General features: G+C 38.4%; 18 non-coding genes across 18 annotated transcripts; all 18 read left to right on the top strand.

The window, feature by feature from the left end:
* The first annotated feature begins 91 nt into the window (after positions 1 to 91).
* Positions 92 to 210, top strand: LOC141315142 (5S ribosomal RNA). Its single transcript, XR_012350684.1, has one exon. It is a non-coding gene; the product is annotated as a 5S ribosomal RNA (ribosomal RNA).
* Positions 211 to 294: 84 nt separating this feature from the next.
* Positions 295 to 413, top strand: LOC141315239 (5S ribosomal RNA). The gene has a single exon (XR_012350775.1). It is a non-coding gene; the product is annotated as a 5S ribosomal RNA (ribosomal RNA).
* An 801-nt stretch (positions 414 to 1214) lies between these two features.
* Positions 1215 to 1333, top strand: LOC141315238 (5S ribosomal RNA). Its single transcript, XR_012350774.1, has one exon. It is a non-coding gene; the product is annotated as a 5S ribosomal RNA (ribosomal RNA).
* An 84-nt stretch (positions 1334 to 1417) lies between these two features.
* Positions 1418 to 1536, top strand: LOC141315017 (5S ribosomal RNA). The gene has a single exon (XR_012350560.1). It is a non-coding gene; the product is annotated as a 5S ribosomal RNA (ribosomal RNA).
* A 10984-nt stretch (positions 1537 to 12520) lies between these two features.
* Positions 12521 to 12639, top strand: LOC141314986 (5S ribosomal RNA). Its single transcript, XR_012350529.1, has one exon. It is a non-coding gene; the product is annotated as a 5S ribosomal RNA (ribosomal RNA).
* An 801-nt stretch (positions 12640 to 13440) lies between these two features.
* On the top strand, positions 13441 to 13559 carry LOC141315109 (5S ribosomal RNA). The gene has a single exon (XR_012350651.1). It is a non-coding gene; the product is annotated as a 5S ribosomal RNA (ribosomal RNA).
* Positions 13560 to 14360: 801 nt separating this feature from the next.
* LOC141315236 (5S ribosomal RNA) lies at positions 14361 to 14479 on the top strand. The gene has a single exon (XR_012350773.1). It is a non-coding gene; the product is annotated as a 5S ribosomal RNA (ribosomal RNA).
* An 801-nt stretch (positions 14480 to 15280) lies between these two features.
* On the top strand, positions 15281 to 15400 carry LOC141315084 (5S ribosomal RNA). The gene has a single exon (XR_012350626.1). It is a non-coding gene; the product is annotated as a 5S ribosomal RNA (ribosomal RNA).
* An 84-nt stretch (positions 15401 to 15484) lies between these two features.
* LOC141315232 (5S ribosomal RNA) lies at positions 15485 to 15603 on the top strand. Its single transcript, XR_012350772.1, has one exon. It is a non-coding gene; the product is annotated as a 5S ribosomal RNA (ribosomal RNA).
* Positions 15604 to 16404: 801 nt separating this feature from the next.
* On the top strand, positions 16405 to 16524 carry LOC141315082 (5S ribosomal RNA). The gene has a single exon (XR_012350625.1). It is a non-coding gene; the product is annotated as a 5S ribosomal RNA (ribosomal RNA).
* Positions 16525 to 16608: 84 nt separating this feature from the next.
* Positions 16609 to 16727, top strand: LOC141315043 (5S ribosomal RNA). Its single transcript, XR_012350586.1, has one exon. It is a non-coding gene; the product is annotated as a 5S ribosomal RNA (ribosomal RNA).
* Positions 16728 to 17529: 802 nt separating this feature from the next.
* Positions 17530 to 17648, top strand: LOC141315220 (5S ribosomal RNA). Its single transcript, XR_012350762.1, has one exon. It is a non-coding gene; the product is annotated as a 5S ribosomal RNA (ribosomal RNA).
* Positions 17649 to 18449: 801 nt separating this feature from the next.
* LOC141314954 (5S ribosomal RNA) lies at positions 18450 to 18568 on the top strand. Its single transcript, XR_012350497.1, has one exon. It is a non-coding gene; the product is annotated as a 5S ribosomal RNA (ribosomal RNA).
* An 84-nt stretch (positions 18569 to 18652) lies between these two features.
* On the top strand, positions 18653 to 18771 carry LOC141315078 (5S ribosomal RNA). The gene has a single exon (XR_012350621.1). It is a non-coding gene; the product is annotated as a 5S ribosomal RNA (ribosomal RNA).
* Positions 18772 to 22465: 3694 nt separating this feature from the next.
* On the top strand, positions 22466 to 22584 carry LOC141315002 (5S ribosomal RNA). The gene has a single exon (XR_012350546.1). It is a non-coding gene; the product is annotated as a 5S ribosomal RNA (ribosomal RNA).
* An 801-nt stretch (positions 22585 to 23385) lies between these two features.
* LOC141315207 (5S ribosomal RNA) lies at positions 23386 to 23504 on the top strand. The gene has a single exon (XR_012350749.1). It is a non-coding gene; the product is annotated as a 5S ribosomal RNA (ribosomal RNA).
* Positions 23505 to 23588: 84 nt separating this feature from the next.
* Positions 23589 to 23707, top strand: LOC141315130 (5S ribosomal RNA). Its single transcript, XR_012350672.1, has one exon. It is a non-coding gene; the product is annotated as a 5S ribosomal RNA (ribosomal RNA).
* An 801-nt stretch (positions 23708 to 24508) lies between these two features.
* Positions 24509 to 24627, top strand: LOC141315195 (5S ribosomal RNA). Its single transcript, XR_012350737.1, has one exon. It is a non-coding gene; the product is annotated as a 5S ribosomal RNA (ribosomal RNA).
* Positions 24628 to 27500: the final 2873 nt, after the last annotated feature.

Here is a 27500-nt window from a genome sequence, read left to right as displayed (position 1 = left end):
GTAAGCTTTTGCCTTTTCTTCACTATTTATATAATATGCTGGCTTTTACGGAGGCTGATCTTTAAATAGCCCACTTTTTGGAGCAGCCCTCGCTTATGGCCATACAGCGCTGAGAGCGCCCGATCTCGTCTGATCTCGGAAGCTAAGCAGCGTCGGGCCTGGTTAGTACTTGGATGGGAGACCGCCTGGGAATACCAGGTGCTGTAAGCTTTTGCCTTTTCTTCACTATTTATATAATATGCTGGCTTTTACGGAGGCTGATCTTTAAATAGCCCACTTTTTGGAGCAGCCCTCGCTTATGGCCATACCGCGCTGAGAGCGCCCGATCTCGTCTGATCTCGGAAGCTAAGCAGCGTCGGGCCTGGTTAGTACTTGGATGGGAGACCGCCTGGGAATACCAGGTGCTGTAAGCTTTTGCCTTTTCTTCACTATTTATATAATATGCTGGCTTTTAGAAAGACGTGTTTTACCGCTCTATTTATTACAATCATTTACATCTATTATAGAGTTTTAAGTGTTTTACATGTTTTTTAGGCCATTTTATTACTCTTAACATTTTAAGTGTATGTGTCTTTAATAAATGGATGGTTGGCCTGTCATATGACTAGACACATGACAGGAAGCAGGAAGTACAACTGTATAAGAGAGCAGCATGACAAACAAAGGACAGTCACCAAACTGTTGGATTGAGGAGTTGCTAATTTTAGAGCTCACCTTTCCATTCACCACCTGCAAACTTTGGATTACACTTTCTGTGGATTGTATATACACTGGTGGACACTCACATTGGACTTATCAACACACTGGGGTTCTTGGACTGTTTTTAGGGTATGGACAAATGAACTGTATTCTTTTAACAGAGTTTACCTGTTTTTAGGGTATGGACAAATGAACTGTATTCTTTTAACAGAGTTTACCTAGTTTTATCGTGTTGTTTTAAAGTCTTTTATGTGAACCTTGTAAATACACCAAATCTATTTAAACCAATTTTCTTTTATGTCTCATTCTTTTAACCACTAGTCATCTCTCACAGTTAAATCTGACCCCATTTTAGTCTTGTAACTCGGCTGATAAGGCCGATTGTTACACTTTTATGGGAGACCGCCTGGGAATACCAGGTGCTGTAAGCTTTTGCCTTTTCTTCACTATTTATATAATATGCTGGCTTTTACGGAGGCTGATCTTTAAATAGCCCACTTTTTGGAGCAGCCCTCGCTTATGGCCATACCGCGCTGAGAGCGCCCGATCTCGTCTGATCTCGGAAGCTAAGCAGCGTCGGGCCTGGTTAGTACTTGGATGGGAGACCGCCTGGGAATACCAGGTGCTGTAAGCTTTTGCCTTTTCTTCACTATTTATATAATATGCTGGCTTTTACGGAGGCTGATCTTTAAATAGCCCACTTTTTGGAGCAGCCCTCGCTTATGGCCATACCGCGCTGAGAGCGCCCGATCTCGTCTGATCTCGGAAGCTAAGCAGCGTCGGGCCTGGTTAGTACTTTGATGGGAAACCGCCTGGGAATACCAGGTGCTGTAAGCTTTTGCCTTTTCTTCACTATTTATATAATATGCTGGCTTTTAGAAAGACTTGTTTTACCGCTCTATTTATTACAATCATTTACATGTATTATAGAGTTTTAAGTGTTTTACATGTTTTTTAGGCCATTTTATTACTCTTAACATTTTAAGTGTATGTGTCTTTAATAAATGGATGGTTGGCCTGTCATGTGACTAGACACATGACAGGAAGCAGGAAGTACAACTGTATAAGAGAGCAGCATGACAAACAAAGGACAGTCACCAAACTGTTGGATTGAGGAGTTGCTAATTTTAGAGCTCACCTTTCCATTCACCACCTGCAAACTTTGGATTACACTTTCTGTGGATTGTATATACACTGGTGGACACTCACATTGGACTTATCAACACACTGGGGTTCTTGGACTCCCAGCCAGCAATGACTTGTGGGGCCCAGCTGGGTTAACTACGGGTTCCATGGGAACTGTGTGGGCATGGGCTTTGGCTGGGTGAAATCAGCGGGTCCCATGTAGGTTTTGTAGTATGAGTCCCACATAGGAAGCCCATATGAGCTGATTACATGGGTCACATAAGGGACAGGCATGGGCCAAGTGGGCATGGGTTTGATCTGGGAACACATATATGGGTCTTGCATGACATATTTATGGGCCAAGTGGGCATGGGTTTTATCTGGGAACGCATATATGGGTCCTGCATGGCATATTTATGGGCCAAGTGGGCATGGGTTTGATCTGGGAACGCATATATAGGTCTTGAATGGCATATTTATGGGCCAAGTGGGCATGGGTTTGATCTGGGAATACATATATGGGTCCTGCATGGCATAATTATGGGCCAAGTGGGCATGGGTTTGATCTGGGAATACATATATGGGTCCTGCATGACATATTTATGGGCCAAGTGGGCATGGGTTTGATCTGGGAATACATATATGGGTCCTGCATGACATATTTATGGCCCAAGTGGGCATGGGTTTGAACTGGGAATGCACATATGGGTCCTGCATGACATATTTATGGGCCAAGTGGGCATGGGTTTGATCTGGGAATACATATATGGGTCCTGCATGACATATTTATGGGCCAAGTGGGCATGGGTTTGAACTGGGAATGCACATATGGGTCCTGCATGACATATTTATGGGCCAAGTGGGCATGGGTTTGAACTGGGAATGCATATATGGGTCCTGCATGGCATATTTATGGGCCAAGTGGGCATGGGTTTGAACTGGGGATGCACATATGGGTCCTGCATGACATATTTATGGGCCAAGTGGGCATGGGTTTGATCTGGGAATACATATATGGGTCCTGCATGACATATTTATGGGCCAAGTGGGCATGGGTTTGATCTGGGAACGCATATATGGGTCTTGAATGGCATATTTATGGGCCAAGTGGGCATGGGTTTGATCTGGGAATACATATATGGGTCCTGCATGACATATTTATGGGCCAAGTGGACATGGGTTTGATCTGGGAACGCATATATGGGTCTTGAATGGCATATTTATGGGCCAAGTGGGCATGGGTTTGAACTGGGAATGCACATATGGGTCCTGCATAGAATTTTTATAGGCCAAGTGGGCATGGGTTTAAAATGGGAACACAAATATGGGTCCTGCATGACATATTTATGGGCCAAGTGGGCATGGGTTTGAACTGGGAATGCATATATGGGTCCTGCATGGCATATTTATGGACCAAGTGGGCATGGGTTTGATCTGGGAATGCATATATGGGTCCTGCATGGCATATTTATGGGCCAAGTGGGCATGGGTTTGATCTGGGAATGCATATATGGGTCCTGCATGGCATATTTATGGGCCAAGTGGGCATGGGTTTGAACTGGGAATGCACATATGGGTCTTGCATAGAATTTTTATAGGCCAAGTGGGCATGGGTTTGAACTGGGAACACAAATATGGGTCCTGCATGACATATTTATGGGCCAAGTGGGCATGGGTTTGATTTGGGAACGCATATATGGGTCTTGAATGGCATATTTATGGGCCAAGTGGGCATGGGTTTGATCTGGGAACGCATATATGGGTCTTGAATGGCATTTTTATGGGCCAAGTGGGCATAGGTTTGAACTGGGAATGCACATATGGGTCCTGCATAGAATTTTTATAGGCCAAGTGGGCATGGGTTTAAAATGGGAACACAAATATGGGTCCTGCATGACATATTTATGGGCCAAGTGGGCATGGGTTTGAACTGGGAATACATATATGGGTCCTGCATGACATATTTATGGGCCAAGTGGGCATGGGTTTGATCTGGGAATACATATATGGGTCCTGCATGACATATTTATGGGCCAAGTGGGCATGGGTTTGATCTGGGAATACATATATGGGTCCTGCATGACATATTTATGGGCCAAGTGGACATGGGTTTGAACTGGGAATACATATATGGGTCCTGCATGACATATTTATGGGCCAAGTGGGCATGGGTTTGAACTGGGAATACATATATGGGTCCTGCATGACATATTTATGGGCCAAGTGGGCATGGGTTTGATCTGGGAATACACATATGGGTCCTGTATGACATATTTATGGGCCAAGTGGGCATGGGTTTGATCTGGGAATACATATATGGGTCCTGCATGACATATTTATGGGCCAAGTGGACATGGGTTTGAACTGGGAATACATATATGGGTCCTGCATGACATATTTATGGGCCAAGTGGGCATGGATTTGATCTGGGAACGCATATATGGGTCTTGAATGGCATATTTATGGGCCAAGTGGGCATAGGTTTGATCTGGGAACACATATATGGGTCTTGAATGGCATGTTTATAAGCTAAGTTTGGTTTGAACTGCAATTTTACTAATTTACTAATTTTACAGAAAATAACTTTTTTACAGTAGTTTTCTGTGATTTCAAATTACATTCATAACTTAGTAATATTACTAATAGTGGTGGGCCGTTATTGGCGTTAACGTGCTGCGTTAACGTGAGACTCTTATCAGGCGATAAAAAGAATATCGCCTTTAATCTATTCTCAAAGTTGGGTTGGGAACTGGGTCTAAACTACGCAAGATATGATGACTTTCACCTTGATATTTTAGTGTGGATGACGTATACTTAGCCACTGTAGGAGGTGAGAACGAGTCTTCAACCTGTGTGTATGCCTACTGTGAGTGTGAAATGACCACATCAAACAAGACGTGCAAACATGGATGCACCTATGAAGCCGCCGGGTTTGCTTCAGGGCAGGTGCGTTGCTAGACCCTGCACGTGCCCCAGTAAAATCTCAAGTTTGAGTTATAATTTACTTTGATAATCCCAAAATAAAGACATTAAACTATATGCAACAACTGAATTGACGCTTCTAAAAGCAACGCAGTTTAATCGAAGACTATGCACACAGATATCCATGCCCGCACGCGTCTGTGTATTTAAGGGGAACGCGCACGTCGTGCAGCCTTTTGCGCAGAAGTACTTGGTTACACAAGTTTGTATAGTTAATTATGTTGTAAATGCAATTGTCAAGCAGTTTGTGATGCATTTTGGAAACAGGAGATGAGTGCCTGGTCTAATGTGCCACCTGGCTTGAGAAACCCATTCTCAAAGACTACCTTTTAGTCTTTGTCTTTGTCTTTATTTGGGTAGCACACATATTCGGATAGCCTTCAGCAGAATTCAAATTAGCCATTTTTATCTAGATTAATCTAGATTAATTTCAAAATTACAGTGAGATTAATCTAGATTTAAAAAAAATTATCTATGCCCACCACTAATTACTAACAATATCTGTAAACTTGACTGTTATTTTAGGTCCTATATCATTAAAGGCAAATTACATTTTTTTTCTTTTTTATACAGGAAAATTACTTTTACAGTATTTTTTTGTGTTATTTTAAATTGTTAAAAACTTTGTAAAATTACAAACAATATCTGTAAATTAACAACTTAACTATTATTTTAAGTATTATTCCATTAATGACAAATTACAGGAATTCTTTTTTTTTTTTTTTTGCAGTATTTTTTCTGTTTTCTTAAATTACTTACACATTGACATAAAATTACAAAAACAATCTGTAATTAAATAATGTAGCTCATTAAGGTTTATGTCTATACTAACAATTTAATGTTCTTTTTGTACACTGTGTTCCAAATTATTATGCAAATTGGATATAAGTGTCATAAACATAAAAAAAAAATAGTTTTTCAATTAAACTCATGGATGGTATTGTGTCTCATGGCTCTTTGGGTCACTGAAATGAATCTCAGACACCTGTGATAAATAGTTTGCCAAATGAGCACAATTAAAGGAAAATTACTTAAGAAGGATGTTCCACATTATTAAGCAGGTCACAGGTTTCAAGCAACATGGGGAAAGAAAAAAGAACTCTCTGCTGCCGAAAAGTGTCAAATAGTACAATGCCTTGGACAAGGTATGAAAACATTAGATATTTCACAAAAACTTAAGTGTGATCATTGTACTGTGCAGATTTGTGGCTGATTCAGAGCACAGACTGGTTTGTTCAGGAAAAGGCAGAATGAGGAAGGTTTCTGCCAGACAAATTCATCAGATTAAGAGAGCAGCTGCTAAAATGCCATTACAAAGTAGAAAACAGGTATTTGAAGCTGCTGGTGCCTCTGGAGTCCCGCGAACATCAAGGTGTAGGATCCTTCAGAGGCTTGCAGTTGAGCATAAACCTACTATTCGGCCACTCCTAACTAATGCTCACAAGCAGAAATGGTTGCAGTGGGCCCAGACATACATGAAGACTAATTTTCAAACAGTCTTGTTTACTGATGAGTGTCGTGCATCTTTGGATGGTCCAGATGGATGGAGTAGTGGATGGAACATGTCCCAACAAGGCTGCGACGTTAGAGGTGGCGTTTTGGGCCGGAATCATAGGGAGAGAGCTGGTAGGTTCCTTTAGGGTCCCTGAAGGTGTGAAAATGACCTCGGCAAAGTATGAAAATGAGAAACTCATTGTGTGGCCCCCATCCTCCCCTGACCTCAACCAGATTGAGAACCTTTGGAGCATCCTCAAGCAAAAGATCTATTAGGTTGAGAAGCAGTTCACATCAAAACAGCAGCTCTGGGAGGCTATTCTGACATCCTGCAAACATATTCAATCAGAAACTCTCCAAAAACTCACAAGTTCAATGGATGCAAGAATTGTGATAGTGATATCAAAGAAGGGGTCCTATGGTAAGATGTAACTTGCCCTGTTAGGATGTTTTTGATTGAAATAGCTTTTGATTTCAGTAAATATGACCACCTAATGCTGCAAATTCAGAAAATGCCAATTTTCAGTTCTTTACAACCTATAAAATGTTTTAACTCTGTTGTGAATAATAATTTGGAACAGTGCATTTTCAGTTTTTTATTTTTGAAATAAATACTGTTATCATTAGGAGTTTTTTTCAATAAAATTCAAATTATGCCCTATGGTTGATGACTTAAAAAATTATACTGACTGTCATTTGCATTGACTAATTATGAAAATCGGAGAAAGATATAATTTGCATAATAATTTGGAACACGGTGTAATTTGAAAGTAAATCTTATTAGTTTTTATTTAGATGTATTTTACATTAAAACTCTGTAATTCTAAAAAAGTAGAATATGTATAAAATAGAAAATCAGTCTTAAAATCCACAAATCATGTAACCATGCAATAAAAATGCATTTAATTTTTTTTTTTTTTATAAAGAAAAAAATAACCAATAAAGAATGAGTGTATAATTTATTTGCATTAGTCGTGTCAAAAAGCAATACCACAGTAGTCCAAATGACAATACGTTTGCAGTCCTCTCTGGTGGAATATACAGTAGGATGATAATTTAGTGTGGGAAGCAGTGCATAATTCAAGTTGTTAAATGCTGAAAAAGCTATAGCGAATTCACTATAGCTCAGTTGACGCGCTTTCTAATTGCAATCTATGACGGTACTGGCGACAGCCAATGAGCGTTTGATTATCGCTGCCTTTGATTATTCTGGCCAATGACTAGTAGGGAGCCGTTTCCCGGTTAAATTTGAATATGCTGATCGGCTTCTGTTGCAGTCTGTTTCGGTCGTTCTTCTAGCAACGACTTTCACGTGGATTATTTTACGTCTGACTGTTTAATTCATATTTTGAGCGAGTTTTGGTTGTGGGATGAAGATTGAGAACAAACAAACTCGAATATGGACTTTTACCAGCAGCTGAAGATCATGCAAACTGCAAAAGGTACCTTTTACTATTATATAAAGTTCTATAGACTGTTACACTAGTTACATTAAGGTACTGAAGTGATATACTAATCGCGATTACATATTTTAGTATCCTACCAGTGTGTGTTACTGTGTTTTGTTAGTATTAACTAATACTGTTAGCTGCGGCTAGGCGGTAACATTATATTTATGTCTTGCCGAACATATGTAGTGAAAGAAATCTGCAGCTCACTTGAATAGTCAAATACAGACAGTTTACTTAAGATGTAATTGACCTAAATACAGTCACTAATGTTTTGATTCAAGATTAACAAACCAGGTTAGGCGTCAGTTACTGGATCTGTGCATTTTCTTCTTAAAGTTACAGTATAATTAAGCTTAACGTTACCAGTCGGTCTTAATTATAATCAAACAACAAAATACTAAAGAGAAAATCATTAAATGTACTTAACTTGCCTTTGTATTAGTCCTATTGTTTGTAACTACTTTGATCGTATGTTGAATGCAATACAATATTATAAATAACTATACTGTGATGATGTATTACTATTGTGAAATAATATGGTCATATCGTGCACCCATGCTAGTTTTAAGATCAAACTCACAAAATGTGACAGAACTTCAAAATGAGTAACCTAAGAACACTGTTATGTGAACTCATCTGACAGAGAGAGGACCTGAGTGAAAGCATGATCATTGGACTCCATGGAGAAGAATACTAGATGTAAACCAGGATTTTGGATCAGCTGTGCAGATTTGGTATGGAGCCGGTGAGTACATTTTCGCAAGCCCATGTCTGTCAGTAAGTAGATAATGTCTTATCAAACAAATTAATTTTAATTTAATTGATTGCTTGTGTGTGTGTTTCCCCTTATGATCCAGAAGTTTTGGGAATGAAAATCTTCTACTACATGATCTTCAGAGGAAGTAAGTATTCATTTTACATTAAGACACACTAACATTAATTTATTTTTAAAGGAAAGTTTGTAGTATTTTTCTTCAGTTTTTTGTTTTAAATTTGTTTTTGTTTTGTTTTTTACCCCCAGCTGATTCAGCTGATTCCTGGCCATTTGGAGGAGGACTGCTCTTTATCGGGTGTGTCTGTCACTTCTGGTGCAGAGTCATGGACCTTTTGTTGTATGTTTTGGTTATACTTATTCTCACACTACATTAATTATCAGAGCTACAGTGGTGCCCAAAATTATTAGAACACTAGTATTTAAACTACCTTAACTAATGGTTTAAACTTATTTATTTCATTTGCTATAGTGTGTCAGTATGAAATATCAGTTTACATTTCCAAGCGTTCTTTTTGCCATTAATTATAATAATCAGTGACACAATAAGTATGAAAACAAACAATGCTTGACACAGAGGTCTAATCTCATCATTTAAATCCAGAAGAACTGTGGCAACATCTCCAAGATGCTTAAAGAAACCTACCAGCAAAGCAGTACTGTTAAAAGTTTTAAGCACTTGTGTACAAATTCTGTAAAATGAGAACGTTGATAAAAATGTCATAAATGTTTTCTTTATCAATTAACTTCTTTTAACTAAATTAAATCAACATTTGGTGTGACCATCATCTTGTGTTTAAAGCAGCTTTTGCACTTGGTGCACTTGCGGATAGTTTTTCAGGTTTGCAGGTGGGTCTCTTGAAGCATCTTGGAGACGTTGCCACAGTTCTTCTAGATTTAATCTGTCTCAGTTCTGTGCAGAATGGATGATGATAAGATCAGATCTCTGTTTGGAGCACTGGCTGTTGTCAAACAAAAATCTTACTAGATTATTACATTTAATGGCAAAATTAATGTTTAGAAATATAAAATAAATTACCCATTGAAACACTACAGCAAAAGATAGACATGACTGAATTAAAATCATTTTTAGCTGGTAAAAATACTAGTGTTCTAATAATTTTGGACACCACTTTATGGAGCCCATGGGAGTCAGTAGAATATTGTGGATTAAAATAAAATGATGTGGATGAAATAGAAATGCATTTTCAGTTAAATTTCATCTCGGAGCTCTAAATAACTGGTAATGAAAAATTCAATAATCTAAATTTACATCTGAAACTAATAAAATTGTTAATCTTGACAATTTTGTAGATGTATTGGTTTTGTATTTATTCAGTTTTAAAGGACTAGTTCAATTCTGGCACAAATATTTCCTGCTGATAATTTACTCACCCATGTGTCATTCAAGATGCTTGTGTCTGTCTCTTTTTCTGTCAAAAAGGTTTTTGAGGGAAAACATTCCAGGATTTTTCTCCATATTTAAATGGGAGCCAAGGGGTTGAAGGTCCAAATTTAATTGTCAATGCAGCTTCAAAGGGCTCTACATCATCCCACCCAAGGAATAAGGGTCACTGGGAACTTGTAAAGCCCTTTGAAAGCTGTATTGAAATTTTGAAACCTTTATCCTTGACCTTAATCCCACTGAAGTCCACTATATGGAGAAAAATCCTGAAATCTACTCCTCAAAAACTTGACTTTCTTTTCGACTTAAAGGTGCAATGTGTAATATTTAAGATTATCTCTAGACAGAAATGCAATATAATATAGATAACTATGTTTTCAGGGGTGTATAAAGACCTTACGTAATGAGCCATTATGTTTTTATTAACTTAGAATTATCAGTTTATATCTACATACACCGCGGGTCCCCTCACATGAAAGCCGACATTATGTTTCTACAGTAGCCCTGAACGGACAAACTGCTCTACAGATCGCGTTTCATCACTGTTGTTCAAGCGAAAAAACACTGACACAATGATGAACAAGTAACAGTAATATTCACAATAACATCGTTTTATTGAATTATCAAGTAAATCTAATTCCCTAATTTATAAAAGAAACTTCATTATTCTTTGCTGTCTAAAACGATGACAGCTTAATCCCGTGTCGGCTGCCGTAGCTTCTGTGAAGGGAGGGGTGAGCGGTGGACTAAACCGTTGGTTGCAATTCATAGCCTTACTGCTAGATGCCGCAAAAAATCTACACACTGCACCTTTAAAGAAAGAAAGATATGAACATCTTGGATTACATGGGGGTGAGTGAATTATCAGGAAATATTTTCTAATAGTTTTAAGGTAAACATGTATTTAATTAAACGTTTTAATGAAACTGTCCCATGTTCTTTTAATTTAATTGTGCTGTATTTCTTAAAAAATAGCTGAAATGTAAAATGTAAATTTTATATGGCATTTGTACAGACTTTGTATTGCAGACTGTTTTTTGTCTTTTAAATAAAAATGTTAATTGTCCACCTTGAGCATGCTTTGACACTTTATTGAAGTTTTTTTTTTTGTAATTATTTGGGGGGGGGGGGGGGGGTGCTGCCGGGGCGTCCGGGTGTGTGACTAGGGCGTGGATTCCGGCACATCCCGGGGGGGGCGTCTGGGGCGGCCTGGACCTCCTGGGCGTTGGCTGGCCCCCATGTGGATCCCGGGTGCAAACCCACTTTAAACCCCTTTGGGCAGGTGGGGCCCAAATGGGTCTGTCATGAATTGCCCGATTAAGACCCACATAAGACCCTTACAGATCCCACTTAAAACCCACCTGGGCATCCACGGCGTGCCCCCATGTGGATACCAGGTGCAAGCCCACTTTATAACCCCTACAGACTGGTGGGCCCCAAATGGGTCTGACATGTATTGCCCGGTTAAGACCCACATAAGACCCTTACAGATCCCACTTAAAACCCATCTGGGCATCCACGGCTAGCCCCCATGTGGATTCCGGGTGCAAGCCCACTTTAAACCCCTACAGACTGGTGGGCCCCAAATGGGTCTGACATGTATTGCCCGGTTAAGACCCACATAAGACCCTTACAGATCCCACTTAAAACCCACCTGGGCATCCACGGCTGGCCCCCATGTGGATCCCGGGTGCAAGCCCACTTTAAACCCCTACAGACTGGTGGGCCCCAAAGGGGTCTGACATGTATTGCCCGGTTAAGACCCACACAAGACCCTTACAAATCCCACTTAAAACCCATCTGGGCATCCACGGCTGGCCCCCATGTGGATCCCGGGTGCAAGCCCACTTTAAACCCCTACAGACTGGTGGGCCCCAAATGGGTCTGACATGTATTGCCCGGTTAAGACCCACATAAGACCCTTACAGATCCCACTTAAAACCCATCTGGGCATCCACGGCTGGCCCCCATGTGGATCCCGGGTGCAATCCCACTCTTTGTGCAGGTGGGGCCCAAGTGGGTTTGGCATGAATTGCCCAATTAAGACCCATGCAGTACCCTTACAGGTCCCACTTAGTAAGTCTGGGCTTCCACAACTGGCCCCAATGTAAATCCCGGGTGCAAGCCCATAATGGGGCCCACATTTGCCGCCCATGAAGCCCTCATCTGGGCCCCACATGTCATTGCTGGCTGGGCTGTTTTTAGGGTATGGACAAATGAACTGTATTCTTTTAACAGAGTTGACCTGTTTTTAGGGTATGGACAAATGAACTGTATTCTTTTAACAGAGTTTACCTAGTTTTATCGTGTTGTTTTAAAGTCTTTTATGTGAACCTTGTAAATACACCAAATCTATTTAAACCAATTTTCTTTTATGTCTCATTCTTTTAACCACTAGTCATCTCTCACAGTTAAATCTGACCCCATTTTAGTCTTGTAACTCGGCTGATAAGGCCGATTGTTACACTTTTATGGGAGACCGCCTGGGAATACCAGGTGCTGTAAGCTTTTGCCTTTTCTTCAATATTTATATAATATGCTGGCTTTTACGGAGGCTGATCTTTAAATAGCCCACTTTTTGGAGCAGCCCTCGCTTATGGCTATACCGCGCTGAGAGCGCCCGATCTCGTCTGATCTCGGAAGCTAAGCAGCGTCGGGCCTGGTTAGTACTTGGATGGGAGACCGCCTGGGAATACCAGGTGCTGTAAGCTTTTGCCTTTTCTTCACTATTTATATAATATGCTGGCTTTTAGAAAGACGTGTTTTACCGCTCTATTTATTACAATCATTTACATGTATTATAGAGTTTTAAGTGTTTTACATGTTTTTTAGGCCATTTTATTACTCTTAACATTTTAAGTGTATGTGTCTTTAATAAATGGATGGTTGGCCTGTCATGTGACTAGACACATGACAGGAAGCAGGAAGTACAACTGTATAAGAGAGCAGCATGACAAACAAAGGACAGTCACCAAACTGTTGGATTGAGGAGTTGCTAATTTTAGAGCTCACCTTTCCATTCACCACCTGCAAACTTTGGATTACACTTTCTGTGGATTGTATATACACTGGTGGACACTCACATTGGACTTATCAACACACTGGGGTTCTTGGACTGTTTTTAGGGTATGGACAAATGAACTGTATTCTTTTAACAGAGTTTACCTGTTTTTAGGGTATGGACAAATGAACTGTATTCTTTTAACAGAGTTTACCTAGTTTTATCGTGTTGTTTTAAAGTCTTTTATGTGAACCTTGTAAATACACCAAATCTATTTAAACCAATTTTCTTTTATGTCTCATTCTTTTAACCACTAGTCATCTCTCACAGTTAAATCTGACCCCATTTTAGTCTAGTAACTCGGCTGATAAGGCCGATTGTTACACTTTTATGGGAGACCGCCTGGGAATACCAGGTGCTGTAAGCTTTTGCCTTTTCTTCACTATTTATATAATATGCTGGCTTTTACGGAGGCTGATCTTTAAATAGCCCACTTTTTGGAGCAGCCCTCGCTTATGGCCATACCGCGCTGAGAGCGCCCGATCTCGTCTGATCTCGGAAGCTAAGCAGCGTCGGGCCTGGTTAGTACTTGAATGGTAGACCGCCTGGGAATACCAGGTGCTGTAAGCTTTTGCCTTTTCTTCACTATTTATATAATATGCTGGCTTTTAGAAAGACGTGTTTTACCGCTCTATTTATTACAATCATTTACATGTATTATAGAGTTTTAAGTGTTTTACATGTTTTTTAGGCCATTTTATTACTCTTAACATTTTAAGTGTATGTGTCTTTAATAAATGGATGGTTGGCCTGTCATATGACTAGACACATGACAGGAAGCAGGAAGTACAACTGTATAAGAGAGCAGCATGACAAACAAAGGACAGTCACCAAACTGTTGGATTGAGGAGTTGCTAATTTTAGAGCTCACCTTTCCATTCACCACCTGCAAACTTTGGATTACACTTTCTGTGGATTGTATATACACTGGTGGACACTCACATTGGACTTATCAACACACTGGGGTTCTTGGACTGTTTTTAGGGTATGGACAAATGAACTGTATTCTTTTAACAGAGTTTACCTGTTTTTAGGGTATGGACAAATGAACTGTATTCTTTTAACAGAGTTTACCTAGTTTTATCGTGTTGTTTTAAAGTCTTTTATGTGAACCTTGTAAATACACCAAATCTATTTAAACCAATTTTCTTTTATGTCTCATTCTTTTAACCACTAGTCATCTCTCACAGTTAAATCTGACCCCATTTTAGTCTAGTAACTCGGCTGATAAGGCCGATTGTTACACTTTTATGGGAGACCGCCTGGGAATACCAGGTGCTGTAAGCTTTTGCCTTTTCTTCACTATTTATATAATATGCTGGCTTTTACGGAGGCTGATCTTTAAATAGCCCACTTTTTGGAGCAGCCCTCGCTTATGGCCATACCGCGCTGAGAGCGCCCGATCTCGTCTGATCTCGGAAGCTAAGCAGCGTCGGGCCTGGTTAGTACTTGGATGGGAGACCGCCTGGGAATACCAGGTGCTGTAAGCTTTTGCCTTTTCTTCACTATTTATATAATATGCTGGCTTTTAGAAAGACGTGTTTTACCGCTCTATTTATTACAATCATTTACATGTATTATAGAGTTTTAAGTGTTTTACATGTTTTTTAGGCCATTTTATTACTCTTAACATTTTAAGTGTATGTGTCTTTAATAAATGGATGGTTGGCCTGTCATATGACTAGACACATGACAGGAAGCAGGAAGTACAACTGTATAAGAGAGCAGCATGACAAACAAAGGACAGTCACCAAACTGTTGGATTGAGGAGTTGCTAATTTTAGAGCTCACCTTTCCATTCACCACCTGCAAACTTTGGATTACACTTTCTGTGGATTGTATATACACTGGTGGACACTCACATTGGACTTATCAACACACTGGGGTTCTTGGACTGTTTTTAGGGTATGGACTAATGAACTGTATTCTTTTAACAGAGTTTACCTGTTTTTAGGGTATGGACAAATGAACTGTATTCTTTTAACAGAGTTTACCTAGTTTTATCGTGTTGTTTTAAAGTCTTTTATGTGAACCTTGTAAATACACCAAATCTATTTAAACCAATTTTCTTTTATGTCTCATTCTTTTAACCACTAGTCATCTCTCACAGTTAAATCTGACCCCATTTTAGTCTTGTAACTCGGCTGATAAGGCCGATTGTTACACTTTTATGGGAGACCGCCTGGGAATACCAGGTGCTGTAAGCTTTTGCCTTTTCTTCACTATTTATATAATATGCTGGCTTTTACGGAGGCTGATCTTTAAATAGCCCACTTTTTGGAGCAGCCCTCGCTTATGGCCATACCGCGCTGAGAGCGCCCCGATCTCGTCTGATCTCGGAAGCTAAGCAGCGTCGGGCCTGGTTAGTACTTGGATGGGAGACCGCCTGGGAATACCAGGTGCTGTAAGCTTTTGCCTTTTCTTCACTATTTATATAATATGCTGGCTTTTACGGAGGCTGATCTTTAAATAGCCCACTTTTTGGAGCAGCCCTCGCTTATGGCCATACCGCGCTGAGAGCGCCCGATCTCGTCTGATCTCGGAAGCTAAGCAGCGTCGGGCCTGGTTAGTACTTGGATGGGAGACCGCCTGGGAATACCAGGTGCTGTAAGCTTTTGCCTTTTCTTCACTATTTATATAATATGCTGGCTTTTAGAAAGACGTGTTTTACCGCTCTATTTATTACAATCATTTACATGTATTATAGAGTTTTAAGTGTTTTACATGTTTTTTAGGCCATTTTATTACTCTTAACATTTTAAGTGTATGTGTCTTTAATAAATGGATGGTTGGCCTGTCATATGACTAGACACATGACAGGAAGCAGGAAGTACAACTGTATAAGAGAGCAGCATGACAAACAAAGGACAGTCACCAAACTGTTGGATTGAGGAGTTGCTAATTTTAGAGCTCACCTTTCCATTCACCACCTGCAAACTTTGGATTACACTTTCTGTGGATTGTATATACACTGGTGGACACTCACATTGGACTTATCAACACACTGGGGTTCTTGGACTGTTTTTAGGGTATGGACTAATGAACTGTATTCTTTTAACAGAGTTTACCTGTTTTTAGGGTATGGACAAATGAACTGTATTCTTTTAACAGAGTTTACCTAGTTTTATCGTGTTGTTTTAAAGTCTTTTATGTGAACCTTGTAAATACACCAAATCTATTTAAACCAATTTTCTTTTATGTCTCATTCTTTTAACCACTAGTCATCTCTCACAGTTAAATCTGACCCCATTTTAGTCTTGTAACTCGGCTGATAAGGCCGATTGTTACACTTTTATGGGAGACCGCCTGGGAATACCAGGTGCTGTAAGCTTTTGCCTTTTCTTCACTATTTATATAATATGCTGGCTTTTACGGAGGCTGATCTTTAAATAGCCCACTTTTTGGAGCAGCCCTCGCTTATGGCCATACCGCGCTGAGAGCGCCCCGATCTCGTCTGATCTCGGAAGCTAAGCAGCGTCGGGCCTGGTTAGTACTTGGATGGGAGACCGCCTGGGAATACCAGGTGCTGTAAGCTTTTGCCTTTTCTTCACTATTTATATAATATGCTGGCTTTTACGGAGGCTGATCTTTAAATAGCCCACTTTTTGGAGCAGCCCTCGCTTATGGCCATACCGCGCTGAGAGCGCCCGATCTCGTCTGATCTCGGAAGCTAAGCAGCGTCGGGCCTGGTTAGTACTTGGACGGGAGACCGCCTGGGAATACCAGGTGCTGTAAGCTTTTGCCTTTTCTTCACTATTTATATAATATGCTGGCTTTTAGAAAGACGTGTTTTACCGCTCTATTTATTACAATCATTTACATGTATTATAGAGTTTTAAGTGTTTTACATGTTTTTTTAGGCCATTTTATTACTCTTAACATTTTAAGTGTATGTGTCTTTAATAAATGGATGGTTGGCCTGTCATATGACTAGACACATGACAGGAAGCAGGAAGTACAACTGTATAAGAGAGCAGCATGACAAACAAAGGACAGTCACCAAACTGTTGGATTGAGGAGTTGCTAATTTTAGAGCTCACCTTTCCATTCACCACCTGCAAACTTTGGATTACACTTTCTGTGGATTGTATATACACTGGTGGACACTCACATTGGACTTATCAACACACTGGGGTTCTTGGACTGTTTTTAGGGTATGGACAAATGAACTGTATTCTTTTAACAGAGTTTACCTGTTTTTAGGGTATGGTCAAATGAACTGTATTCTTTTAACAGAGTTTACCTAGTTTTATCGTGTTGTTTTAAAGTCTTTTATGTGAAACTTGTAAATACACCAAATCTATTTAAACCAATTTTCTTTTATGTCTCATTCTTTTAACCACTAGTCATCTCTCACAGTTAAATCTGACCCCATTTTAGTCTTGTAACTCGGCTGATAAGGCCGATTGTTACACTTTTATGGGAGACCGCCTGGGAATACCAGGTGCTGTAAGCTTTTGCCTTTTCTTCACTATTTATATAATATGCTGGCTTTTACGGAGGCTGATCTTTAAATAGCCCACTTTTTGGCGCAGCCCTCGCTTATGGCCATACCGCGCTGAGAGCGCCCGATCTCGTCTGATCTCGGAAGCTAAGCAGCGTCGGGCCTGGTTAGTACTTGGATGGGAGACCGCCTGGGAATACCAGGTGCTGTAAGCTTTTGCCTTTTCTTCACTATTTATATAATATGCTGGCTTTTAGAAAGACGTGTTTTACCGCTCTATTTATTACAATCATTTACATGTATTATAGAGTTTTAAGTGTTTTACATGTTTTTTAGGCCATTTTATTACTCTTAACATTTTAAGTGTATGTGTCTTTAATAAATGGATGGTTGGCCTGTCATATGACTAGACACATGACAGGAAGCAGGAAGTACAACTGTATAAGAGAGCAGCATGACAAACAAAGGACAGTCACCAAACTGTTGGATTGAGGAGTTGCTAATTTTAGAGCTCACCTTTCCATTCACCACCTGCAAACTTTGGATTACACTTTCTGTGGATTGTATATACACTGGTGGACACTCACATTGGACTTATCAACACACTGGGGTTCTTGGACTGTTTTTAGGGTATGGACAAATGAACTGTATTCTTTTAACAGAGTTTACCTGTTTTTAGGGTATGGACAAATGAACTGTATTCTTTTAACACAGTTTACCTAGTTTTATCGTGTTGTTTTAAAGTCTTTTATGTGAACCTTGTAAATACACCAAATCTATTTAAACCAATTTTCTTTTATGTCTCATTCTTTTAACCACTAGTCATCTCTCACACTTAAATCTGACCCCATTTTAGTCTTGTAACTCGGCTGATAAGGCAGATTGTTACACTTTTATGGGAGACCGCCTGGGAATACCAGGTGCTGTAAGCTTTTGCCTTTTCTTCACAATTTATATAATATGCTGGCTTTTACGGAGGCTGATCTTTAAATAGCCCACTTTTTGGAGCTGCCCTCGCTTATGGCCATACCTCGCTGAGAGCGCCCGATCTCGTCTGATCTCGGAAGCTAAGCAGCGTCGGGCCTGGTTAGTACTTGGATGGGAGACCGCCTGGGAATACCAGGTGCTGTAAGCTTTTGCCTTTTCTTCACTATTTATATAATATGCTGGCTTTTACGGAGGCTGATCTTTAAATAGCCCACTTTTTGGAGCAGCCCTCGCTTATGGCCATACCGCGCTGAGAGCGCCCGATCTCGTCTGATCTCGGAAGCTAAGCAGCGTCGGGCCTGGTTAGTACTTGGATGGGAGACCGCCTGGGTATACCAGGTGCTGTAAGCTTTTGCCTTTTCTTCACTATTTATATAATATGCTGGCTTTTAGAAAGACGTGTTTTACCGCTCTATTTATTACAATCATTTACATGTATTATAGAGTTTTAAGTGTTTTACATGTTTTTTAGGCCATTTTATTACTCTTAACATTTTAAGTGTATGTGTCTTTAATAAATGGATGGTTGGCCTGTCATGTGACTAGACACATGACAGGAAGCAGGAAGTACAACTGTATAAGAGAGCAGCATGACAAACAAAGGACAGTCACCAAACTGTTGGATTGAGGAGTTGCTAATTTTAGAGCTCACCTTTCCATTCACCACCTGCAAACTTTGGATTACACTTTCTGTGGATTGTATATACACTGGTGGACACTCACATTGGACTTATCAACACACTGGGGTTCTTGGACTGTTTTTAGGGTATGGACAAATGAACTGTATTCTTTTAACAGAGTTTACCTGTTTTTAGGGTATGGACAAATGCACTGTATTCTTTTAACAGAGTTTACCTAGTTTTATCGTGTTGTTTTAAAGTCTTTTATGTGAACCTTGTAAATACACCAAATCTATTTAAACCAATTTTCTTTTATGTCTCATTCTTTTAACCACTAGTCATCTCTCACAGTTAAATCTGACCCCATTTTAGTCTTGTAACTCGGCTGATAAGGCCGATTGTTACACTTTTATGGGAGACCCCTTGTCAAAAAATCCCATAGGATTCCAATAGGATTTCTCTACAGGATTCCAGTTAGAATTTCTATCATATTTTGGAACCGTTCCTAAAGGATTCCATTAGGAATTATCTTATAGGATTTTCTTATAGGACAAGACATAAATATCCTGTAGGATAATTTCTACAGGATTTTAATGGGATTTATTTTAAAGCATCTTTCAAGAATTTTGAAGAATCCTAACGGTATGCTTTTTTAATTGTTTATATTAGTTTAGTGTCTTGCAGTTTACTTTAACTCACCTTAATATACATTCCAATAGGAATCCTCTACAAATCCTAAAGGATTCCACTAGGAATTCTCTACAGGATTAAAATCAGAATTTCTATCATATTTTGGAACCATTCCTAAAGGATTCCATTAGGAATTATTTTATAGGATTTTCCTATAGGACAAGACATAAACATCCTGTAGGATAATTTCTACAGGATTTCAATGGGATCCTGTTTTATTTTAAAGCATCTTTCAAGAAGAATCCTAAGACTATTCCTATTGAAATCCTATAAAAACAGTTCCAACATAAGATCCAGTACAAGTTACTTATCAGAATCCTTTAGGATTTTTTGATAAGCAACATACAATGAACAACGTCTACATCAGGGTGATGTAAACAGCAAACTGCAAGTACTATTTGTTAGTAAAACAAGAACAGTGGAAAAGTTCACCTTTAGATAAAAAAGTTCCCATAAAGACATGAAAAAGCATCCAATTTGATCCCATAAAAAATCCTTTAGGAATGATCCTACAGAATATATAAGAATCTTATAAGAATATTCCTATCAAAATCCTATAGGAATGGTTCCAAAATATGATAGAAATTCCAATAAGAATCCTGTAAGAAATTCTTATTGGAATCCTTTAGGATTTTTTGACAAGACATAAATATTCTGTAGGATGGTTTCTATGGGATTTTTATGGGATCAAATTGGATGCCTGTTCTTTTTGTAATCTAAAGTGCACTTTTCCACTGTTTTTGTTTTACTATCAAATAGTATTTGCAGTTTGCTGTTTACATCACCTTGTTCAATAACATTGTAAACAAGATGTGAGGTGATTTGTGCAGCACACAGCTTTAGTGAAACACACACACACACACACACACACACACACACACACACACACAGTATGTAGCAATTGTCCTCCAATGCAAATACTGGAGCAGTTCTAGACTTGAGTGAGGGAGGTAGATATAAAACTTAGAGGACACCAGAAGTTGGAAAGAAAAATAACGCTTTACTGTGACAATAAATAAATAAATAACATAACAAAAGGTTAAACAGTCTTTTCTAAATTAGTAGTAGTTTAATTCAGCAAATCCTGGGCTGAATGATTAAGTTAATAATAGTTAGGTTAAACGTTAAATCTAAAATAATTAAATTCTAAATCTTAATGTCTTTTTTTCTGTAGTAACCCTTTTTTCTTCACAAGAAAAATAACAACTTTGTTGTTCTCAAGACAAAGCAAATACACATCACAACATTATTTCCTTCATTTTTATTAAAATATTTGAAAAGGGAGAAATTAAGACTGCTGTCTTTTATAGTGTTCACTATCCAAATCACACATTTGTGGATGGAGTTAGTGTTAATAGTCTTCGCCAACAACGTGTGCTATTTGCACTTAAAGTATAGTGACGCTACAAAGCCGTAAAGCACAACATTAATTAAAACAGCTACAAATGGTGGCAGAACAGTCACTACTCCAATGTTTTATACAATGAAAATTAGTAGCATAAACATATGTGACTATCATAAATAATACCACAGATTCATAGCTTTTGACACATAGCTGCAGACTCCTGTGCTAATCAGCAGAGACAATCAAACACGAGTTCAACAACTCACCAAGAACACCCAATATTGTTGGTTTAGGATGCAGACCAGATAAATGTTACTATTTCGTCATTTTTGGCGTATTTGAAATCAAAGTTTAACAAGTTAAACACCGTTAATCACTCGCTGCTTTTCCTCTTCGACCGTTATTTTCAAATGATGAGCGCTACAGTTGCAGGCGCGCTACATTCGGATTTCTTAAAGGGGCCGCGTCAGGACAATACTGTATGTAGATGTTCGTATTTCTGTGAATTCTTAATCACATGTAATACATTTAACTCATTCGAACATTATGAAATATCATATATATTATCTTTGCCTTTCTTTAATATTATAAATTTCAATAAATACATATTATGTTTATTTTTGTGTGTATTCATATAGGCTGCAATTTATTGTGGGTTACAGGTGCACACAAACATGCAGTGTTACTCTAAAAAAGTTAAATTAAAAAAGTAATTAATCAACAGAATCAACTAAGATCATACAAGACAAAGTGAAATTTCGTTTAAAAATGACAATGCCCATTAAGTTTCTATGAATCAATAAAATACAGGACAAAGTGAAATCCCATTAAATAAAACACTGTCCAATAAGATTCTAAAAATCAAGGAAAATCCTACAGGACAAAGTGAAGTTCTACCAAAATAAATCGTAATGTTTAATAGGATTCTAAGAATCCAATAAAACCCTACAGGACAAAGTGAAATTCCATTAAAATAAATTGCAATGTCCAATAGGATTCTAAAAATCCACTAAAATCCTACAAGACAAAGTGAAATTCCATTAAAATGAATTGTAATGTCCAATAGGATTCTAAAAATCCACTAAAATCCTACAGGACAAAGTGAAATTCCATTAAAATATATCGTAATGTCCAATAGGATTCTAAAAATCCACTAAAATCCTACAGGACAAAGTGAAATTCCATTAAAATAAATCGTAAAGTCCAATAGGATTCTAAGAATCCACTAAGATCCTAAAGGATAAACTGAAATTCCAATAGGATTTTTTGACAAGGGACCGCCTGGGAATACCAGGTGCTGTAAGCTTTTGCCTTTTCTTCACTATTTATATAATATGCTGGCTTTTACGGAGGCTGATCTTTAAATAGCCCACTTTTTGGAGCAGCCTTCGCTTATGGCCATACCGTGCTGAGAGCGCCCGATCTCGTCTGATCTCGGAAGCTAAGCAGCGTCGGGCCTGGTTAGTACTTGGATGGGAGACCGCCTGGGAATACCAGGTGCTGTAAGCTTTTGCCTTTTCTTCACTATTTATATAATATGCTGGCTTTTAGAAAGACGTGTTTTACCTCTCTATTTATTACAATCATTTAAATGTATTATAGAGTTTTAAGTGTTTTACATGTTTTTTAGGCCATTTTATTACTCTTAACATTTTAAGTGTATGTGTCTTTAATAAATGGATGGTTGGCCTGTCATGTGACTAGACACATGACAGGAAGCAGGAAGTACAACTGTATAAGAGAGCAGCATGACAAACAAAGGACAGTCACCAAACTGTTGGATTGAGGAGTTGCTAATTTTAGAGCTCACCTTTCCATTCACCACCTGCAAACTTTGGATTACACTTTCTGTGGATTGTATATACACTGGTGGACACTCACATTGGACTTATCAACACACTGGGGTTCTTGGGCTGTTTTTAGGGTATGGACAAATGAACTGTATTCTTTTAACAGAGTTTACCTGTTTTTAGGGTATGGACAAATGAACTGTATTCTTTTAACAGAGTTTACCTAGTTTTATCGTGTTGTTTTAAAGTCTTTTATGTGAACCTTGTAAATACACCAAATCTATTTAAACCAATTTTCTTTTATGTCTCATTCTTTTAACCACTAGTCATCTCTCACAGTTAAATCTGACCCCATTTTAGTCTTGTAACTCGGCTGATAAGGCCGATTGTTACACTTTTATGGGAGACCGCCTGGGAATACCAGGTGCTGTAAGCTTTTGCCTTTTCTTCACTATTTATATAATATGCTGGCTTTTACGGAGGCTGATCTTTAAATAGCCCACTTTTTGGAGCAGCCCTCGCTTATGGCCATACCGCGCTGAGAGCGCCCGATCTCGTCTGATCTCGGAAGCTAAGCAGCGTCGGGCCTGGTTAGTACTTGGATGGGAGACCGCCTGGGAATACCAGGTGCTGTAAGCTTTTGCCTTTTCTTCACTATTTATATAATATGCTGGCTTTTACGGAGGCTGATCTTTAAATAGCCCACTTTTTAGAGCAGCCCTCGCTTATGGCCATACTGCGCTGAGAGCGCCCGATCTCGTCTGATCTCGGAAGCTAAGCAGCGTCGGGCCTGGTTAGTACTTGTATGGGAGACCGCCTGGGAATACCAGGTGCTGTAAGCTTTTGCCTTTTCTTCACTATTTATATAATATGCTGGCATTTAGAAAGACGTGTTTTACCGCTCTATTTATTACAATCATTTACATGTATTATAGAGTTTTAAGTGTTTTACATGTTTTTTAGGCCATTTTATTACTCTTAACATTTTAAGTGTATGTGTCTTTAATAAATGGATGGTTGGCCTGTCATGTGACTAGACACATGACAGGAAGCAGGAAGTACAACTGTATAAGAGAGCAGCATGACAAACAAAGGACAGTCACCAAACTGTTGGATTGAGGAGTTGCTAATTTTAGAGCTCACCTTTCCATTCACCACCTGCAAACTTTGGATTACACTTTCTGTGGATTGTATATACACTGGTGGACACTCACATTGGACTTATCAACACACTGGGGTTCTTGGACTGTTTTTAGGGTATGGACAAATGAACTGTATTCTTTTAACAGAGTTTACCTGTTTTTAGGGTATGGACAAATGAACTGTATTCTTTTAACACAGTTTACCTAGTTTTATCGTGTTGTTTTAAAGTCTTTTATGTGAACCTTGTAAATACACCAAATCTATTTAAACCAATTTTCTTTTATGTCTCATTCTTTTAACCACTAGTCATCTCTCACACTTAAATCTGACCCCATTTTAGTCTTGTAACTCGGCTGATAAGGCCGATTGTTACACTTTTATGGGAGACCGCCTGGGAATACCAGGTGCTGTAAGCTTTTGCCTTTTCTTCACAATTTATATAATATGCTGGCTTTTACGGAGGCTGATCTTTAAATAGCCCACTTTTTGGAGCTGCCCTCGCTTATGGCCATACCGCGCTGAGAGCGCCCGATCTCGTCTGATCTCGGAAGCTAAGCAGCGTCGGGCCTGGTTAGTACTTGGATGGGAGACCGCCTGGGAATACCAGGTGCTGTAAGCTTTTGCCTTTTCTTCACTATTTATATAATATGCTGGCTTTTAGAAAGACGTGTTTTACCGCTCTATTTATTACAATCATTTACATGTATTATAGAGTTTTAAGTGTTTTACATGTTTTTTAGGCCATTTTATTACTCTTAACATTTTAAGTGTATGTGTCTTTAATAAATGGATGGTTGGCCTGTCATGTGACTAGACACATGACAGGAAGCAGGAAGTACAACTGTATAAGAGAGCAGCATGACAAACAAAGGACAGTCACCAAACTGTTGGATTGAGGAGTTGCTAATTTTAGAGCTCACCTTTCCATTCACCACCTGCAAACTTTGGATTACACTTTCTGTGGATTGTATATACACTGGTGGACACTCACATTGGACTTATCAACACACTGGGGTTCTTGGACTGTTTTTAGGGTATGGACAAATGAACTGTATTCTTTTAACAGAGTTTACCTGTTTTTAGGGTATGGACAAATGCACTGTATTCTTTTAACAGAGTTTACCTAGTTTTATCGTGTTGTTTTAAAGTCTTTTATGTGAACCTTGTAAATACACCAAATCTATTTAAACCAATTTTCTTTTATGTCTCATTCTTTTAACCACTAGTCATCTCTCACAGTTAAATCTGACCCCATTTTAGTCTTGTAACTCGGCTGATAAGGCCGATTGTTACACTTTTATGGGAGACCCCTTGTCAAAAAATCCCATAGGATTCCAATAGGATTTCTCTACAGGATTCCAGTTAGAATTTCTATCATATTTTGGAACCGTTCCTAAAGGATTCCATTAGGAATTATCTTATAGGATTTTCTTATAGGACAAGACATAAATATCCTGTAGGATAATTTCTACAGGATTTTAATGGGATTTATTTTAAAGCATCTTTCAAGAATTTTGAAGAATCCTAACGGTATGCTTTTTTAATTGTTTATATTAGTTTAGTGTCTTGCAGTTTACTTTAACTCACCTTAATATACATTCCAATAGGAATCCTCTACAAATCCTAAAGGATTCCACTAGGAATTCTCTACAGGATTAAAATCAGAATTTCTATCATATTTTGGAACCATTCCTAAAGGATTCCATTAGGAATTATTTTATAGGATTTTCCTATAGGACAAGACATAAACATCCTGTAGGATAATTTCTACAGGATTTCAATGGGATCCTGTTTTATTTTAAAGCATCTTTCAAGAAGAATCCTAAGACTATTCCTATTGAAATCCTATAAAAACAGTTCCAACATAAGATCCAGTACAAGTTACTTATCAGAATCCTTTAGGATTTTTTGATAAGCAACATACAATGAACAACGTCTACATCAGGGTGATGTAAACAGCAAACTGCAAGTACTATTTGTTAGTAAAACAAGAACAGTGGAAAAGTTCACCTTTAGATAAAAAAGTTCCCATAAAGACATGAAAAAGCATCCAATTTGATCCCATAAAAAATCCTTTAGGAATGATCCTACAGAATATATAAGAATCTTATAAGAATATTCCTATCAAAATCCTATAGGAATGGTTCCAAAATATGATAGAAATTCCAATAAGAATCCTGTAAGAAATTCTTATTGGAATCCTTTAGGATTTTTTGACAAGACATAAATATTCTGTAGGATGGTTTCTATGGGATTTTTATGGGATCAAATTGGATGCCTGTTCTTTTTGTAATCTAAAGTGCACTTTTCCACTGTTTTTGTTTTACTATCAAATAGTATTTGCAGTTTGCTGTTTACATCACCTTGTTCAATAACATTGTAAACAAGATGTGAGGTGATTTGTGCAGCACACAGCTTTAGTGAAACACACACACACACACACACACACACACACACACACACACACACACACACAGTATGTAGCAATTGTCCTCCAATGCAAATACTGGAGCAGTTCTAGACTTGAGTGAGGGAGGTAGATATAAAACTTAGAGGACACCAGAAGTTGGAAAGAAAAATAACGCTTTACTGTGACAATAAATAAATAAATAACATAACAAAAGGTTAAACAGTCTTTTCTAAATTAGTAGTAGTTTAATTCAGCAAATCCTGGGCTGAATGATTAAGTTAATAATAGTTAGGTTAAACGTTAAATCTAAAATAATTAAATTCTAAATCTTAATGTCTTTTTTTCTGTAGTAACCCTTTTTTCTTCACAAGAAAAATAACAACTTTGTTGTTCTCAAGACAAAGCAAATACACATCACAACATTATTTCCTTCATTTTTATTAAAATATTTGAAAAGGGAGAAATTAAGACTGCTGTCTTTTATAGTGTTCACTATCCAAATCACACATTTGTGGATGGAGTTAGTGTTAATAGTCTTCGCCAACAACGTGTGCTATTTGCACTTAAAGTATAGTGACGCTACAAAGCCGTAAAGCACAACATTAATTAAAACAGCTACAAATGGTGGCAGAACAGTCACTACTCCAATGTTTTATACAATGAAAATTAGTAGCATAAACATATGTGACTATCATAAATAATACCACAGATTCATAGCTTTTGACACATAGCTGCAGACTCCTGTGCTAATCAGCAGAGACAATCAAACACGAGTTCAACAACTCACCAAGAACACCCAATATTGTTGGTTTAGGATGCAGACCAGATAAATGTTACTATTTCGTCATTTTTGGCGTATTTGAAATCAAAGTTTAACAAGTTAAACACCGTTAATCACTCGCTGCTTTTCCTCTTCGACCGTTATTTTCAAATGATGAGCGCTACAGTTGCAGGCGCGCTACATTCGGATTTCTTAAAGGGGCCGCGTCAGGACAATACTGTATGTAGATGTTCGTATTTCTGTGAATTCTTAATCACATGTAATACATTTAACTCATTCGAACATTATGAAATATCATATA

Source organism: Garra rufa, unplaced genomic scaffold (assembly GCF_049309525.1).
Source record: "Garra rufa unplaced genomic scaffold, GarRuf1.0 hap1_unplaced_013, whole genome shotgun sequence".
Taxonomy (NCBI): Eukaryota; Metazoa; Chordata; class Actinopteri; order Cypriniformes; family Cyprinidae; genus Garra; species Garra rufa.
The sequence above is the reverse complement of the archived record's forward strand: the minus strand, read 5'-3'. Positions and strand labels throughout refer to the sequence as shown.